General features: G+C 40.4%; 1 long non-coding RNA gene across 1 annotated transcript; it reads right to left on the bottom strand.

Annotated features, from left to right (window-relative positions):
• Window positions 1-9104: 9104 nt before the first annotated feature.
• LOC138107882 (uncharacterized) lies at window positions 9105-17098 on the bottom strand. The gene is made up of 4 exons (XR_011149755.1): window positions 16201-17098; window positions 15126-15313; window positions 13665-13856; window positions 9105-12435 (listed from the first exon to the last, which is right to left on the bottom strand). It is a non-coding gene; the product is annotated as an uncharacterized lncRNA (long non-coding RNA).
• Between the last annotated feature and the right edge of the window lie 357 nt (window positions 17099-17455).

The following is a 17455-nucleotide window of genomic DNA, read 5'->3' as shown; positions in this document are numbered from 1 at the left end:
TTGTTAAAATTAACATTAGCATGTGGGATACAGTGTTTGACTACTGATAGCTGGGGTGCTCCTTGAAGCTGCTCGTTCCTGAGCTCTGTTTGTGAAACAAACTGGACTGGAGCTGGGGGCCTTTCTTTACCAGTGAGCACACCTGCCTTCAGTAACAATACTGCTTTTGGGGTTTTCCTTTAAAAAAGCAAAGCTGGAAAAGAGAAGATATTTATAGCTGTCTGGAACATGAAGGATGATAGTTGTTCAGAAAAAACCTCACGTTCTTTCTCTCACCATAACACATCTCCAGTGATTGGTAAATTATTTGCAAGAAAATCAAACATGCCACATTTACAAGCTACATGCCCCACATTGCACAGCTCTCTGTGCAACAGCCTGTGAGGATCCTCTGATGGTTGTCTGCAGGCAGACCAAGGGCTGAAGAAGAGGTGAAGCAAAGAACTATGCCTTCACCTCCAAGACCCTCCTTTCAGCAAAAAATCCTCATGGATTCCTTACTCAGAAAGTGTGACAGCAGTAGGTTCATCATGCTTTTGGTATCAACACACTTTAATATGGTACTTTAATCTCTAATGTGAGTGGGATCAGTTCTTTCAAAGACATTGGAACTCAGCATAAGTGAAAACGCTATCAGATCTCAACCTTTTAATTAGCAGTATGTTGTTATAAGCTTGGTAAAGGAATTACTGAGTGAAATGATACAAGCTGATTTATTTGAGTCAGATAAGACAGTGATCACAACAGACTGTTGGCCAATATGTATGAATCTGTACGAGTTCCAACTAAATAAGAGAATAAGATATTTTTTAGTTCTAATTTCTTTGATGTCTTTTGAAAAGAAAAATACCTACATTTAAAGAAAAGGTACTTTGTGCAGAAAAAAACCCCAAACCAACCAACAAAAAAACCCTTTGCATACTGTGTGTTTTTCTCTTTGAACAATAACATTTCTTCATTGTCCCTTAACTGGTCTGTCTCCTGTTTCCTCAAGGTAAAAAGAAAAGCAAAAGACAACCCACATACACTACTATTCTCTTTTATCATAATGATGGTGGACATTTTCAGCTTATCTCAAAACATTGAAGTATTTATTGGAGCTTATTATTTAAAAAACCAGTGTTGTTTCACTGAAACAGACAGCTGAATTTGTCATATGGATATTTATATTGATATGAGCTGCATTATGTTCTTGAATTTTGATCCAAGAAATACACTGTTTTGTTTTACTGTCAATTCCTCTTTCTCTGTCTCCCCCCTGCCTTCTTTTCCCCCCTCTTTTCTGTTTTAAATCTGTTCTCCCTTTCCTCTGTTGTCATGCAAAATTGCCTAAAGGACATTCATGGGTCTCAACTGAGCAAAACAAGCTGCCTGGTGTGCAGACAGACTTTGCAGCTCAAACATCTTAACTAAATCTCCTCTGTGACGTTGTGTAGGCCAGTCCTGAAGTCCTGGAGCACGTTCCCCATGCAGTGTCCTGCAAAATGACCTTTTTCACCACAGTTGGGCCCAACTGCACTTCCCTTGCAGTCCAATTGCCTCACAACTTTTGGGTTGATGACACGCAGCCCTGGACTCACCTCTGTCATGGGGAAGTATGATAACTTTTCCCGTGGAAATAATTGCCACTTGGCCCAAGTATCCTGACTTCCCTACACATCTGTCAGAATAATTTCCTTGAAAACTTATTTTCTTGGTCAGCAAGGTGAGAACACAGTCCTTTTTCTCTTTTTTCTTTCAAAAAACTTGTATCTAATACATGTGAACAGTCAGAAACAAGACAGAACAATGGACTCTACGTGGGCACAGCAGTTGCCTGTAAATGACACATGCTGGTTCAGAATATATGACATGGCAGGCAGAAATGTTCAGATAAAACTATAAACAATCAAAATCATTACTGCAATTCGAGAACCAGCTAGAGACCACTTGGACATAAATCACTTTGAGAAGAAACACAAAGGAAATATTTCTGAAATGTTGGCTGGCAGCCATCTTAAAAAAGGGCTTTTTTTTTTTTAGGTGGACCATATGGAAAGGCACAACACTTCTGGCTAACATCTTTTTTTTTTTCCCTGAAGATCACAATATTTTCATTCAACGTTGTGGTTTTTTCTGCACATTAGAATGTGTATTTATGAGAAAAATAACAGCTCAAATCCTCATTACTCTTCATGATTTCACAATTATAGCTGCTGTACATGACCTTCCCAGCCACAAGGCTGTACTAATCTGCCAGTGCAGGAGTCCCCCACCACGACAGAGCCTGCTGAGTTTTCCTGTGAGGGTGTTTTGGGGAGGACATGGGGCAGAACCAACCCCCAGAGGCCTTGGGCTTTGGGGACTGTGAGAAGGAGAGATAAATGAAAGGCTACTTATTGAATTGGGGGGGCAAATTCCCTGTCTTCAGTTTTGAGACTCACCCATCCTGCACTCTGTGTACCATGGCACTCACATGGCTGGGCTCAGATTTGATCTGTGCCGAGGACTGCAGAAGTGCTGTCATCCAACAAAACACTTCATGAAGCTCATGGTGGTGTTTCCTTCTGTCAGACTCAGGCACAACACAGGGCTTTGTAAAGGAGAACCCTGGGTCTTCTGCCATGGTGGTCACTGAGGGTCACCTCAGGAAGCTCCAGGGAAAGAGAAGAGCAAGCAGGGATTGGTGGGGAAGAGAAGAAGGCAGTATCTGGGTCACTCATAGCATGGGGGCATTAGATCTAAACTGTCCATGTCATAGAGAAATTAGATATGCTATTCAGTAGCTGCAAAGAGACTTTTCTGTGATTGTCATGCTTTTCTCTGCTCCCTGATACTTCAGAGGGAGAGAGGGCAAATCTACCTCCTCTCATCCATGCACCCTTCTCCTGGTATTAGGGACCCCCAAATGGGGCTATGCTCACCAGCGGGAGAAGAAGATGGGGTCCAGCTCTCTTTGTCATGCAGGATGGTGAAGTTTCCTCTGACTTTCAACTGTGCCTAATATGGGCAACCCTGCTCTGTCACTAGCTTGCAGAAGGTGGGGCTTTTGCCTTCATGTGTTCCTGTAATACACTCAGTACCCTGCAGCACGGTGACGCACAATCCAAGAAAGGGCAGCCTTCATGCATTTGGTGAAATTAATGCTACTCTACAAAAAAAGTCCCCTTTCTAAGGTTGTGGGTATTCTTGACATTTCTTTAAAGCAAACTGCAATGCATGCTGAACAATGTTCAGAGTCCTGCTGGGGCTTCAGTAATGTAATTATGCTTTATTCTTTCTAACCCACCCACATACATGCTTTACCAATTTAAACTTTTTTATAGATCCTCCTAAAGTATTTTCTGCTGTGCTTTGCTCTTAACATCACACTTGTTTTTCTCACTCCAGTCCTTACTCAAGTACAGGGTGCCTTCTTATGCCTGTGTAATGTTGTGCAAGATGGTTTCCATACCTTAGTGTGGAGCAGAGCTAAAAGGAAGAAGGAAGGAGAAATAGAAGAACTTTACCTTGTACCACTCCTCCGTCTGGCTCTTCTGTATAAAATACACAACACTGATTTAGGAGCTTTGCTTCTTGCATGCCAATAAATTACTGGGAGCAGACATAACAAATGCAAATGGAATCATACTTTAATGAAAACTGAAGTGCTTATAACTTAAGGAAATTGTTACAAAGCAAAAACAAGGTTAATTGTACAATCAGGTCCAGGCATACCCTCCTGCAAGTGTAAAGACTAGGTCTTGCTTACTGATCAAGTTCATATTCTCTGTGTTGGACACAGTGATTAATTACATATACTAATTTAATTAAGCAATAAACAAGCATATTTCAATTGGAACATCAAAAGAGTCATACCTACTTACCTTTCAAATATGGCATAATTAGAATCATTTTGAGACCTATTATTTTCAGCTGTTATACAATAGCTGATTCCGATGGGATCTGTATCACTGAAAGCCTGTCCAGTGTTTTGCAAGACAAAGATCAGATCCATGCTAAGCTAATACATCCATTCATCCTGGACAGCTTCTTCCCCAGCTAAAATTATCTTTTGCATTTAAGTAGTATAACAAATCCCTCATCAACTCAAAAACTTATTCCCTAGAATAGCACTGAATTTCAGGACTAACAGCAAAACTTGGAGACTCAAAAATAAAATTATTGACTTGTGTAGTTGATAATTGCCACCACCTTCCATAAGATTCTTGTGCTGAGTTGAGCTGATTATAAAATAAAAGGAATGGGTTTCCTAAAAAATGGAAAAGCTGTCTTAAAGAAAGATGCTTTTCAGATCTAAAATACAAGTGTTGAATTCCATTTTCAAATCGAAATCATAAACTAATCAGATTTACATAAGAAAGAGCAATATGCAAAATGCATGAAGTTTTTCTATTAAGGAAAATTATTTCTGGCAGTTGCACCACTTGAGATAAGGGGCAATGGAGACATGAGCAAATGTCTTGGCATCACTTGGTGTGAGCTTGGAGCTCTGCCTAGCCACATTTCTAAAAGACTCAGAGCTCATTTGGCACCCTATTTAATCTTTAGCTAACACATACATTGGGGCTCAGACTTCCCCTTTGTACTATGATGTTACCAAAACTAATGACTGTTTCACTTCAGTGTGGCATAGAAAGTGGAGAATATTTAGGAAGTTATACCCACAGGCAGAGTAATGAACATATCTTCACTGGAAGTCATAGCAAGATGCTCATTTAGGCTGGTCCTAATAGTGCAGTAGGAAATCAGAGTCTTTTAACAGCTTGGGCACAACAAATAAAGCACAATCCATGTTCTCTCCACCTGCAGGCTTTAACAGCACAGTACCAACCCCCCCATTTTTATTAGAGTATACTGTATGCTGAGCTGAAGAACATGACAGTAGATTCTGTTGGAGGTAGGCATTGAATGGAAGACATGAATGTCCATTTCTGGTTATGGTTGTGGGTTTATGGAAATCTGAAGTCCACCCAGGACTGCACTGGGATGTGAGGAAGTCAAGCCTCAGAATTAGCTTTATGATACTGGATGGAATAATTTTTTCATACAAAGGGAAAGAAGATTGTTTTAGAAATGACATTAGTCTATTCTCTACAAAACAGGAAAGACTTGCCTCAGGCAACTGAAGGAAGCAGCAATTGCCATTTTTATTCCTTCTTTTCCCCAAGGGGACATAAGGCAATGAGTCAACTTTGATTCTCCCCTCAGTCCCACTGTCAGAGAGGCTGCCAAGTATATATTGGGTTCCCAGGGGCAAAAGACCTTCAAGCAGATATTTGTGATACTTATCACTGTGGCTAGTGCTGAAAATTAAAGACACATGACGTTCAAACCCAAAACAAGAAGCATAGGTTTCCAAAGACAACCAGCTGCTCCACAGGAACTGCCAGAGCAAACAATTAGAAATTCAGCAAGGATATTCACACGGCCTGCTTTCTCCAGGACAGTTTGGAATTCTCTGCCATGAGGAGAGATAACTTTGATATTTAAGAAAAATTATAAGAGTGATTATTCATCACTGCCTTTGTCCAGCTGGGGAGGTAAGGCTAAGTGTCTTTTTGAAAGAAAAAATAGATGAAGCTTCCTCAGTCATCAGGGCAGTTCATGAAACATACATTGCCTGAGTACCAAACATGACTTACACTCCAAATGGGAAATTATTGTTAAAGGCAAGCTGTTCAGGAGGTTAACCATCACTATCAAAACTGAGGGGATCTGACATGATACGCTTTTATCAAATGGTTTTATAAATGAAAGTGAGAGGGATGGACACAAGTGGCCAAATTCAGCCTCTTCCTGCTAAGCTTCACGTGGGTGCAGAGACTACTTTGCTGGTGTTGTCTAGCATGCATAACACCCCCATCAATGTACTCAAATTGAGAGAGGCGGACTGGAGTCAGCTGTGCTCAGGAGAATCACTCCTGAGGTAAGACTGAACACATAAAGCAAACCACCTCCTATGCTAGCTTGTGAAGGACTCCAAAATTGACATTACTAGAATTCCCAATAGTACAGTATTTCTGTATGTCAACTTTTCATCTTCCAGTGCACTTGAATATACTGTGCTTCTTCCAGGGAATATCACTTCTCAAACTTGATCTCAGTACTTGATGGTTATTGACTAAAGCCTACAAAATTGAAATAACCATAGAGTTCAACAAATGCACAGTTCTTCATATATGTTAATGCCTTGGCAGAAATTGTAGGAAATGTCACATAAACAAGAACAAAACTGTTTGTTGGTCATAGCTCCAAAATCCCATAAAAAGTGTTGCCAGAGAAATACCATTCAGGCTGAAAAAGATGAAGATTTCTAAAATGCAGTACTTAAAAAGGCTAACAACAAATTAATTTGGTACCAGCTACATAATCAGATGCTCAAAATCATATCAAAATTTTCACTATGGATGGCAAAGCTTCAGGACATGAACCTTGTCTAAACTTCATCAAACTTTTGACCTAGAACGTGATCAAATCTTGTGAGGGCATGACTTTCTACACAGTTTCTAAACTCCCTGGTTCTATCTGGGTTTAACACTCTCAGGAAAATAATCCTCTTTGCAAAGCAGTTAAATGCTGCTTGCTATTTCACTGAGTGCTATCTTATCACCCAAGTTGTACTGAGTGCTCTACTGTCAGTTTCAGAAATCTGTCTAGTCCCTGGAAATGAAAAGTCTGTCTCAGATCTTACCAGAATATTATCACAGGGACCTAAATGCAATTACAAAGAGTGTGAGTCACCAGAGGTTCAGCAAAAACAGCTTTTTAATTTATAGTTATTTAAATGTTGTTGGCTTCAAAAATCATCCAAGAAGTGAGTGCAATGGTATTTGCATTCCTTCAACAGAGCTAAAATATTAATCAAATATGCTATGGGAGAGAAAGAGAGGAAAAATATAAAGGAAAGAGGGGGGGAAAAAAAGTGAAATTGTATCTGTATTAACCTATTACTTATTATGAATTTTATAGATACAGCTAGATGAATAAAGATGAAAAGAAATTGGAGAAAAATACATTATCACACAAGAACAGATCACTGAGGAGCTGATCTTCGAGCTTTTCCCAGATCATTTTAAATGATCTCACATGAACTTCCCACAAGTGAAACCACCAACTTTACCTCCATTCAGTGCATACTTGAGCCAGGCTTTTACTGAGGCTGTTCTGATTTCTGATCAGAATCTTTTTTTGCTTTGCCCTTCTGCTAATAACATTTGGCACACTGCTGAGCTGGTCTTTGAAAAATATGGATATTAAATTACTAATGAGAGGGGAATGAACAGTTCAACTGAACTACATAGATACTTGAAAACCAAAAATTCTTCATAGGGGTTAGTGAGAAGGTATGATTTCTTAAGTTAGTATCTTCAAGATAGTATTTCTTAAGATGAACTTTCTTAAATAGATTTTTTGGCAATTTTTAAAAGTCAGCATAATACCAAATAGGTTATCTTTTCTGTTCTAGAGTAACACCTTCTGAGAAAGCGTGGAAAAACACCTAACATTTTGTAAGGGATCTTTCCTGAGTCGTGCAGGTAGAGCTATAAGTAAGTGCTGTATTTGTGAGCAGGCAGAGAATGATGGTTTCCAGTAAAGATTCCAAAAGCATTAAATTCACTTTAAGAAAACTTCTGAAACTTGGACCCTTCCTGTAAATATATGCTACACATCTCAAAAACATAAAACTAAAGAACTCAATCAAAAGCACAAAACCAACAGTAAAAAGCCATTCAGCTGGAGGAAGACTGTAAAGAGGATCTGTTTCTAGAAAATGAAAACCAGCTTTGCACTCTTTCTCTGCATGCTGAAGCATGCATTTTGGGTGCCTAGGTCTGAATGCACTGCATTCTGGCAACATGGCAAGAAGCCAGTAAGATAAAACATGCCGTGAGGTCATATTTCATAAATCAGAACTTTCCCAAAGAGTACCGGTAATACAACAGATCTAGAAATTAGTAAAAAATATCAGCAGTTTCCATCTTTAAAAGTTCAGCTTATCTTTAAACCTATTTACCATCATCTAATGTTAAATGAAATTCATAAAAGTTATGAGTGGAACAGATAAAACAGCACTGAAGAACTGGACTGGATAATTAACCTGTTTAGGGACCTGGATGACTAATGCATTAGCTCCAAATGCAAATATAAAAGGATATAATTCTGCTGGTGTTATACAACCACAAATCTGGAACAACCCTTCTGAGGCCCCTGGAAATTCTGAGAGGTCAGAGGAATATAGCAGAGCTCAAAATCCATCCAAAATCATTGTAATGCCATAATTCCTTCCTAAACTACATGAGAATATATGTATTTACAGGCACAGAAATGGCAAGATTACAGAGAGAAATTCATAAAAGGAAGAAATTCTTTCAAAGAAAAAAAAAAACCCACAGATATTCCAGCTTGAATGCTTTGGAGTTTTAAATAATAACAACTAACCATTTTTTCATTTTCTTTCAAACTACAGTCAACAAGCAGGTTGTGCTCTTAAATTATATCTGCATGCAATACTCACAGGCTGTAAACAATGAAACCTAATTAAATTGGTTTGAAAAATGCCTGGTGAAATACTTATGATTAAATTATTTCATCTGTAGATTGGGGCAGTAAATTTGCAAGGGTTGTAAAAGTACCTAGATTATAACATGGATCAAAGTATTTGCCATGTAAAATGAGAAAAAGGCCAGCACAAAACTGACAGAATTTATACATGGTATACACTTTTCCATCACACTAAATGCTGCTTCTGTGCACTGAGCCATCAGTAATCTCAATTCTTTTTCCTGTAAGTACTATATTGCTGGTTAAACCAATTTGTTCTTTCAGGGTTATTGTACTTTAATTTGCCTTGTGCTTTACAGTTCCTCTGCAAGTTGCAGTTTAACAGATTTCTTTGAAGATGCAACTGCATTAAAAGAAAAATATTGTTATGTCTTCATAGTAAAGCTCTTGAGCCAAAGACCTTCAATCTCCTGTTGGCTATTAAAATTCCCAGTTTCTGTACTGCTTCGGAGCATTGCAATGATATTTCACCATAAATAAACGTTCCTTCGTGAAAAATATAGTCAAGTCAACGATTTTTGAATTTTTATTTAATCATCACTGTCACTGCAGAGCCTGAAATACATAAGGAAGTAGTAAAAATAATGATAGCAGCATCTACCCATAGTGCTCTGAAAACAGCCCTTTGCTTCTGTGCAAACAGCTCGTGGTGTGATGCAAAAGAAATACTTCAAGTCCCATTCACTGCAAGGGGCTTTGAGAAACCTGGTCTGGTTGAGGGTGTCCCTGCCTGTGGCGGGTGGGGGGGGTGGAACAAGATGATCTTTAAGGTCCCTTCCAACAGAAATCATTCTGTGATTCTGTGTTTCAATGAAATGTAGCTTTAACTTGACATACACTACCTGTACAGGCCTGCTGCAAAATTCACACAAAATTCACTTTAAAGATAACACCAGGCTGTGAGATACCACACCTGAATTACCTATTGCTTTCACAGCTTGGCAACCATGTGGTATGACCACTTGTACAAGCTGCTGCTGATTCTTAGACTTGCCAACAAGTTCCCCTATTCTGGATGAGAGAGAGTCTGTCCTGTTTAACACCTTTAAAAGGCTGTGATTTTCACCTGTTTTTGCCACTGTACAAGCATTAATTCCAGTGCTTAATTCCATGTGTGCTTGCACCCAGCCTGGGGACCCAGAGATAACAGGGTAACATTCAGTCACCTGCATGGTTCCTAACTTGGCATATGGAAAGGGCTGTGTGTAAAACAGGGACTACAATCTAGATTTCACTGTACCTTTCGCTATTAGTCAGACACCTCCTTCTCTTCCTATTTGTATGAATTATACACAGCAAACTTGTTTTCTTCAAAGAAAAATCAAGGACCTCACTTCCCTTGCTGCTGTTCATGCAGCAAACTACCCAGCTAGTCTTGAGCCTCCTCCACATTTCTGTCTTTGGCTTTGTAGTTAGATACTTATTGGAGTCTAAATGCTCACTAAAGATGGAAAATTTTGTCTTGAAACTGGCAGAGCTATTCTAATTTCTCCATTGGTTGTGCAGAAAAAAATACCCTGGGTGTTGCACAAAAGCTCAGTTGCTCTTTTAGATGGACTTCCTCTCTTTTCTTGGTCATTTGCATTAACTATATGGAGCAGTACTGAGGGAGTGAATGAGGGAGATGGAGGAAAACAGTTTGAAATTAATTAAGGCTTAAAATCACATTAGAGATGATTTTCTGGATGTGGATTCTGTTCTGTCCCTCTCCAGCCAGGATTCATTCTCCTGTAGTGGTCCAGCAGTCATTGACATGGACTATCTGCTCCAGTGGTATTCCCCCAGCTGAGGTGCCCAGTGCCCCCAGGCCAGCTGCAGAAAAGAGTTAAACTCTGTGGGAATCTGAGCATTTTTGCAATGGTCCTAGGATCCTCACAGACTGGGTGAAGGCAGCATCTCCTCTCCTGCAATGGCAATGGATTCTGAAGCTGCTGAGAGAAGGAAAGGATAAAAAGTGTTCATCTAGGGTACCCCAGAAAAAATGGGAACTGTGAAGATTACAGTCCCTCTCAAATTTTTAAATCAGATTGGATGTCAGCATATTCATAGGACATGGGACACTTTTGCAGACAATATATATTGAAAGTACTCTCTTGCTGAAGCTTGAAGAACTTGAGGGTAGGTACTTAAAAAAACAACACACAAATGTCAAAGCAAGTAGATCAAACCTGAAATAAGAAAGAAAAGAACAAGCAGTGTGAGTTTCTTTGGATCTGGTCAAAGCTGTAGGCTGCTTTACTGTTATCTGAATGGGATCAGATATTGTTGGTATAGCAATATGCAAAAATCAGGTTGTTATACATGCACACAATCTCTTTTATCAGCTAGTACAGCTAGTACTTTACAGTAGTACAAATCACCATTTCCCCTCTATGACCTTTCTTAAACAGTCAGCAATCTAAAAGAGAAACACAAGGAATTTTACAGTAGATGGAGAAATAAAGAGGATTCATGCAAATGCTCATTTTCGTGTTAAATAGAAGGGCAACAGAGATGATACAGCTGCAACTCTTCTTTGGTACTGTGACCTTCCTTGAGGAAATAAAATTTTTTTTCAAAAATAAATCCAACTCTAAGTGTCCTGGGATATCCAGAAGTGAAGCAAACTTCTGACTTGAAAAGGTCAGAAATGAAAATCTGTCAATCACTGCTGTTACCTAACAATATTAGAGCTACTCTCTCATTTTTGTCTCTCTAATAAACCACTGGAGGACCAGGCAACAGAGCTATGATGAAGGCACTTGGCAAAGTCACTTATAACCAAGAGCAAAAGCCAAAGTTAGGTGTAATCCTGTGGACAAGGGCTCCCTCTGTGCCCGGACACTCCCAGTCACAGGACAGGAACAGCGTGCCACAGTGAAAGGTGCCAGCAGTGGGAGGAAACACATAAAACAAATTAGCCCTCCCCCCTTTCCATCAGTAAATCCATCTGGTAACAGCTGTTACCTATCCAGTTTATACAATCTCTTCTCCAAAATCTTTGATGTCCAGAAGACTGGAAAATCTAATTGTGTCTTGGGAAAGAGGAAAACAAAAATATTGAGAAAGTAATAAAAACACAAGCAATTCTCTTATTGCAATGCTTGCTGAGAAAGAAAGTTCTTCAGATCTGGTTAGTTAGGAGACTCCTTTATAAATCAGTCATGAATGAAGGAAATTTACTATTCATGGCTACAGAAATAAAATTTAGAAAAAGGACTTGCTTCTTTCAGCAATCTTGAGAACAATGGTATATTTTCATTTGCTTTCCTAAGGACAAATACAAAATGAGAGCATTGAGGCTTCCTCTGGAAGCCTGCAGTTTACAGCCAAGGCACAGTTCACCCCGTTAGCCCAAGGACTTGCCATTACATCAGCCGTAGTGGAATGACAGTCGTGCAATGAAGATGGTAATCAGCTAAAAAAGTAAATGACGATATCTTTGGTTCTACTACATGGCCAAACTGGCCAGGAACACCACACTCTGGGAGGTCTGTGGTCAGGCACCAAACGTGGAGCAGCTTGGCTTCTACCTGCCATGCAGGGCTTCCCAGCTGGAGAGGTGGCATCCCCAGGGAGGCACAGCAAGCCCAACCCCTGCTGGCAATGACATAACTGCTCTCTTTGGCTGCTAAAAGCATCTCTTTGGGATGTGCTACCCATGACATATGCCCCACAGTAGTTAAATGAGGAACGAGAGTCCTCGTGTCCCTTTTGCCCCAGACAAGAAGTTGCAGCATCGCGCAAACCCGCCCCGCTCGGGGCGCGCCAGCAGGATGTGGTGTGCTGCCGCTGCTCCCGCCGGGTCCAGTGGGCTGCCCAGGGCTGTGCTCAGCCAGGGCTTGGCCAGTGGAGTGGGAAACAAATGGCAGCACCTTCTGGGAAACAGGGAGGGGGCCAGTCTCCAGGCACCTGTTGAAACAAGATTATAAGATTTAGGTTGGGAATGCCAATGCGCTTTTCCTGCACGAATCGTGCGGTACCTAGCAGAGATTGCAAAACTTCACACAGAGTGGAGCACTCTGGCTGCTGTACAATCAGGATAGTGATTATACCAGAATAGATATGCAATGTGAGAGAGAGAATATGAATTTTTCATATGAATTCTAAATCTCTCCCTGTAGCACAATCCCATTCACCTTCAGCTCCTGTGCACACAAATCTCCCCAAGAGGCACCTTGGTTACAAATCAGATAATACCTTCTGACACTATTTCTTTTTCTATTTGGAGATTGCTTAGTATAAACTTTCATCAGTTTATTTTCATTTTAAATAACTGCAAAATGTCTCTCTGTTTTTGAGGGGGAGAAAGGTACAAGGATGTGGGAAGGAGGCCAATATATTTTAGATTTTAAGGGAAAGAGCCCCTCCAAAGTGCAAAATCTTTCAAAGACAGACTTACACAGCTTGTGAAACTTGTGTGAGACTGCTCTCTATAACTTGTACCACATTCTGCCTCCTTCACCCTCTGACACATAGCAAGAAAACTGGATTCAAAATGAGATTGCACCATGGTGAATTCATTCCTTGAATTGCATCGTAAGTTTCAGCAATACACAGCGTGGGAACACGTCGATTAGCTCTCACTTTGAAGAAATTGGATTTGCAAAGGTCAGCAGTGGCTCGGCCCATTTCTCAGCAGATCTTTGGCTTGCTTTTCATCCCGGGACTAGCAGGGAGGAGGTCAGAGAGGAATGACAAAAAGAGCGAGCTTTTTGAAGAGAGCCCAAAGAATCTGACTGTGCTCCCAGCAGTTTAGAGGTTTCTTTTGCTCAAAGCTAATAAAAAGGTAGATTTTAAACCAAATTTACAGGAATAATTTTCTGGGTTTGCTTTACATACTAAACAATTAATTGTTTTGGTATAAACTTAGAAATGCTTTCCAATGTAACTTTTGGTCTGGCAAGAGCTGTCTGAAGCTAATCTGCAGAAAAGCCTGCTTGCCCTCCCCCATCCCTCCCACGTTTTGTGCAAAAGGGTTCAGCTAGCCTGGAAAAGAGGTAGAAAGAGGCAAAGCTCAGCCCCCAGTGGAAGTGTGAAATCCAGGGAGTTTGTGGTCTCTATTTCTCCTCTGAAACATGTTTCCCAGTTGTTTAGTTTGCTCCCGTGCCAGCACACTGAGACAGAGGTAGTTTCATTACCCTTTTGAGCCGGAAAATTCACAGAATATTTTGGCCACTCTCTGCACCTTATTAACATAAACTGGACTTTCCTCCTGCTGCTGGCAGGGCAGGATGCTGGGAGTGTGTGATCAAGGCATTCCAGCAGCTGTCACCGACGTTCTCCCCTAGAAGGATTCCTCCTGGATCCTGAACAGGGGTTTGCTGTGGCCACTTACACCGGAAAGCCACAAAAGAGGGAAGGAGGTGGGGAGAAAAAAGAGAGCAGGTTAGAAAGGAATCCAAAAATACCAGCAAGCCTGAGTTCCTTCACCTGTAAATATTAAACATTTCTTGCAGAAATACAGAACACACAGACTTAAACATATCTCCTAGAAAACTGGAAATAATGGACTCATCTTCTTTGTTAGTGTGTTTTTTTGGCAGCTCACTTTCTCTGGCTTTAAAGCCTTGTGAAGGCTTGCATTTTGGGGAAAGAGTAGGCAGAATAGCTCCAGCTGCTGTTGCAGATCTCCTCAAACTGTAAACATTTGCTTTTCCCTAGGTCTTCCAACAAGCAACATGGCAGCATGCTGACATAAGAATATGATTTAGAAAGTATTCAAATCATAGAAAGCCAAATCTTGATGCTCTTTTGGTTCCTGTTAAGTAGCCAGTACTAATCCAGGCGAATTTTTCTTGTCATTAACTGAGCAATACTACTGGCCTTTGCCCTTACTAATTTGACTCAGAAAACTCCCTTCTGAGTCTGTACCAGGAATTCCCAGAGGTCTGGCTGCTGCAGAAGGTGCCAGCAGGAATACAGCAGAAACACTGGTCAAGGGGAGGGATTTACAGCATGTGCAAAAGAGATGTAGGACAGAGTGTTTTAGGGAGATGAAGATGAAAAGGGAGTGGTTATTACCAAACTGACAGACCAGTGATGTTTCTGTGACCTAAGAGGAAGTAATAAATGCTGGATTTAGGCTTTTAGTGAAGAATGGCTTGTTCACCTGCTACTTCATAGCTGCATCAGACTTCCACCAATATCTGATCACCACCACTAAAGAGTGAGTCTATGGAGAGCTTGTTAACAGCTCTGCCAAGGAGGTTGTGCCAGCTCCTCTCACAAGTGTTGTTACCACAGATCCCGGCAGACCCTGGAATTTCTCACTACCTCGCATACCAGCAACTCTTTAGAAGTGCCTTTACCTTCCAGTTACAGAGATGGAAGCAAGTAGGGGATCTGAGTAAGGTTCTGCAGCTAAGGGGATCTCTCTTCAGAAATAGCACTTTGTGCTAAATATGAGATCCCATCTAGGGGTTTTGTTACAGCATCCTTTCTAGGAATATAATTTTTAATTTGATAGATTTCCACAATATTTGACCTGAAGAAGATTGTGATTTATGGACACATACCTCATTTGCAAATTTTCATCTGAGTACAGGTAAACATATACCTAACCTGGAGAGCTTAGGCATTAGAACATGTATCTGGATTACCTGTGCCCAGCTGTTCATGGTCAGCCATCAAATCCCAGATCCAGCTTCTTTTCTCTATTTAGCATCCTCTTGTCTCTGTTTTCATTTGATCACTCTTTTATGTGTGATGTTTTTTATCAACACTTCAGCATCCTTCAGTGGAGAAAGACGTCCTTGTCGCACCTTTTGCATATGTATAAGCTTTGTAACTGAGAACACAAAGTACTGGGTTTAGCTTTCTTTTTTTCAAAAAAACAAACCAAAGAAAGTCAGGAGGTTAAACAACTACAGTTGAGGGTACCTTGCTGAGCTGCAATAAAAAATATAAAAGATTGGTCTGAACACATATTTTTTTATTAAAAAAGAATGAATATAAATTACAGCTGCTGACCATGTAGTCATTCTTTTTATGAGGTGTTTCCCTATACCCATATATGATTTCCACATATAAATTCCCTGTTGGACTGAAAACTCCTCACATGAAACTGGTGCTTTTCTTAATAAATTGTCTGCAGAATCAGTATTTCATCTCGGATGTAAAAAGTTCATTAGGGGAAAAAAAGCATCCCAGTGTCCTGGTGGAAAGCAATACCAGACACTGTTCAAGCTAAAAAAAGATCTGCCTGCAGCTTGTGTAGCTTTTTTCCTCTGCTTTTCTACTTAATTATTTTCCATAATTTAATAAAATCTAATGTAACATAGCATACTGTGATGGTGCCTGCAGTAACAGCCACTTAGTCCAGAGCAGAAAAAAGTAATTCTGTTCCATTGAGGGTTTCAGCATTTCGAGTTTTATTTCCTATAAAACTTTCTTGAAGAAGGGCCCCTAGCTCTGACAGAGTGTGAGCACAGAAACCCTGAAATCTTCTGCTCTGAAGGAGCTTGTTTTATGGAATGCCCTCAAACCATGCAGCGTGGAAGCCTGGAAACTGCTCCAGGTCAGCTCACTGAGGTCTTCTCACCAGAGAAAATCACTTCAACAAGAATCAGATGTTCCATATGGGGTGCTCAGCTGTAAATCTGAGAAAGCACTACAAACACAAAATTGTAAAAAAATGTCCCCAGAGCACACATGAAAATCCACATTGATGATTACCTTTGTTACTCCACGCAGAAGAGAGGCAATGCTGAACTAAACCGGATGGCCATGTATTCAGGGTCATCTGCTGCTGCTCTTACTCTGGAAGCACAGCTGTCTCCTCGTGAAACCAGTGAGTTCAGCAGAGACTGGGTGAAGAATGTGCTCCTAAGAGATTCCCCCTTCCTGAGAAAAACGCTTGGTTTGACAAGTGGCTGGATGTGCGTCAGAACGTGACAGAAGGGGCGCGTTTTTAGCAACACTTCGCTGAACCAGTGTGGCAGAGTGTGGGCCCCAAAAGCGCAGTTGCTTTCATTCCCATAATTTACTTTCATCTGTCTTTTTCAAAACCTTCCCTAATTAAGCTTAATTGCCATGCAGTCACACATTAGTGCAATGTTCTGTCCACTTATGGACCACCCATAAAATCCTTCATAGCATTAATCCCGGAAAGTGGTAGACTGCTTGTTTTGTTTTGTTTTCTAATATGCATAAGTGCCTATAATGCACAGCAATGGCTTTTTGGAACTGATACTTGACTCTGATTATCGTGAAAAGATTCTTACTTTATGTCAGAAAATCAGAGAGGTCAGAAGGGTGTTTGTGTTTTGGGAAAAACAAGCATTTGTGATGATCTGGAATCTAAGACCTTTGGTGCAGAACTCAGACACGCAAATTCCCACCTCTCTGATATATTTAACTCCTTCTTAGGACAGTTATGGGTTAGACCATAACAATTTGAGTACCTTTCACCTTTGTGAGTAAGCCAGGTTCTCTGCATCGCTTAAGTCTTCAGTGAGAGATTCGCAAAGAGCAGCAATTCCATGACCTCATGCAACCCATGCAAACTATCTTTTTTAAAGATGGACAAAGGTCTCGTCTGGAGGAGGCCTCTAAATAGTTTGTAGGAGCTGGACCCTAAGAGAGTATTTAGAAATGTTAAAACAAAATAACAACAAAGAATTGCAGGGAAATTGGCTGAAATATTCTTCCAAGCAGCTGATTATTCTTTAGAATTGCAGTTTATCTGAGTGCAATAACTCCCGTAATGTAGAAGTCAAGAAGACCCTTGAATTTCTAGGATGCTGAAGCAACAGCAGCAAGTACCAGGTACATCAGAAGAGTGTTGGGTGGGCTGAAAATTCTCACAACTAGGACAACAAACCCAAAAGATATGAAGGAAGTAGTGTTAGATAATGAAACTTCTGTAGCAAACAGACAACACCATAACTTATAGCAGAGAGATGTAACATGAGGGAATTTCAGCCTCACT

The sequence above is a fragment of the Aphelocoma coerulescens genome, chromosome 3 (genome assembly GCF_041296385.1).
Source record: "Aphelocoma coerulescens isolate FSJ_1873_10779 chromosome 3, UR_Acoe_1.0, whole genome shotgun sequence".
Classification (NCBI taxonomy): Eukaryota; Metazoa; Chordata; class Aves; order Passeriformes; family Corvidae; genus Aphelocoma; species Aphelocoma coerulescens.
The sequence above is the reverse complement of the archived record's forward strand: the minus strand, read 5'-3'. Positions and strand labels throughout refer to the sequence as shown.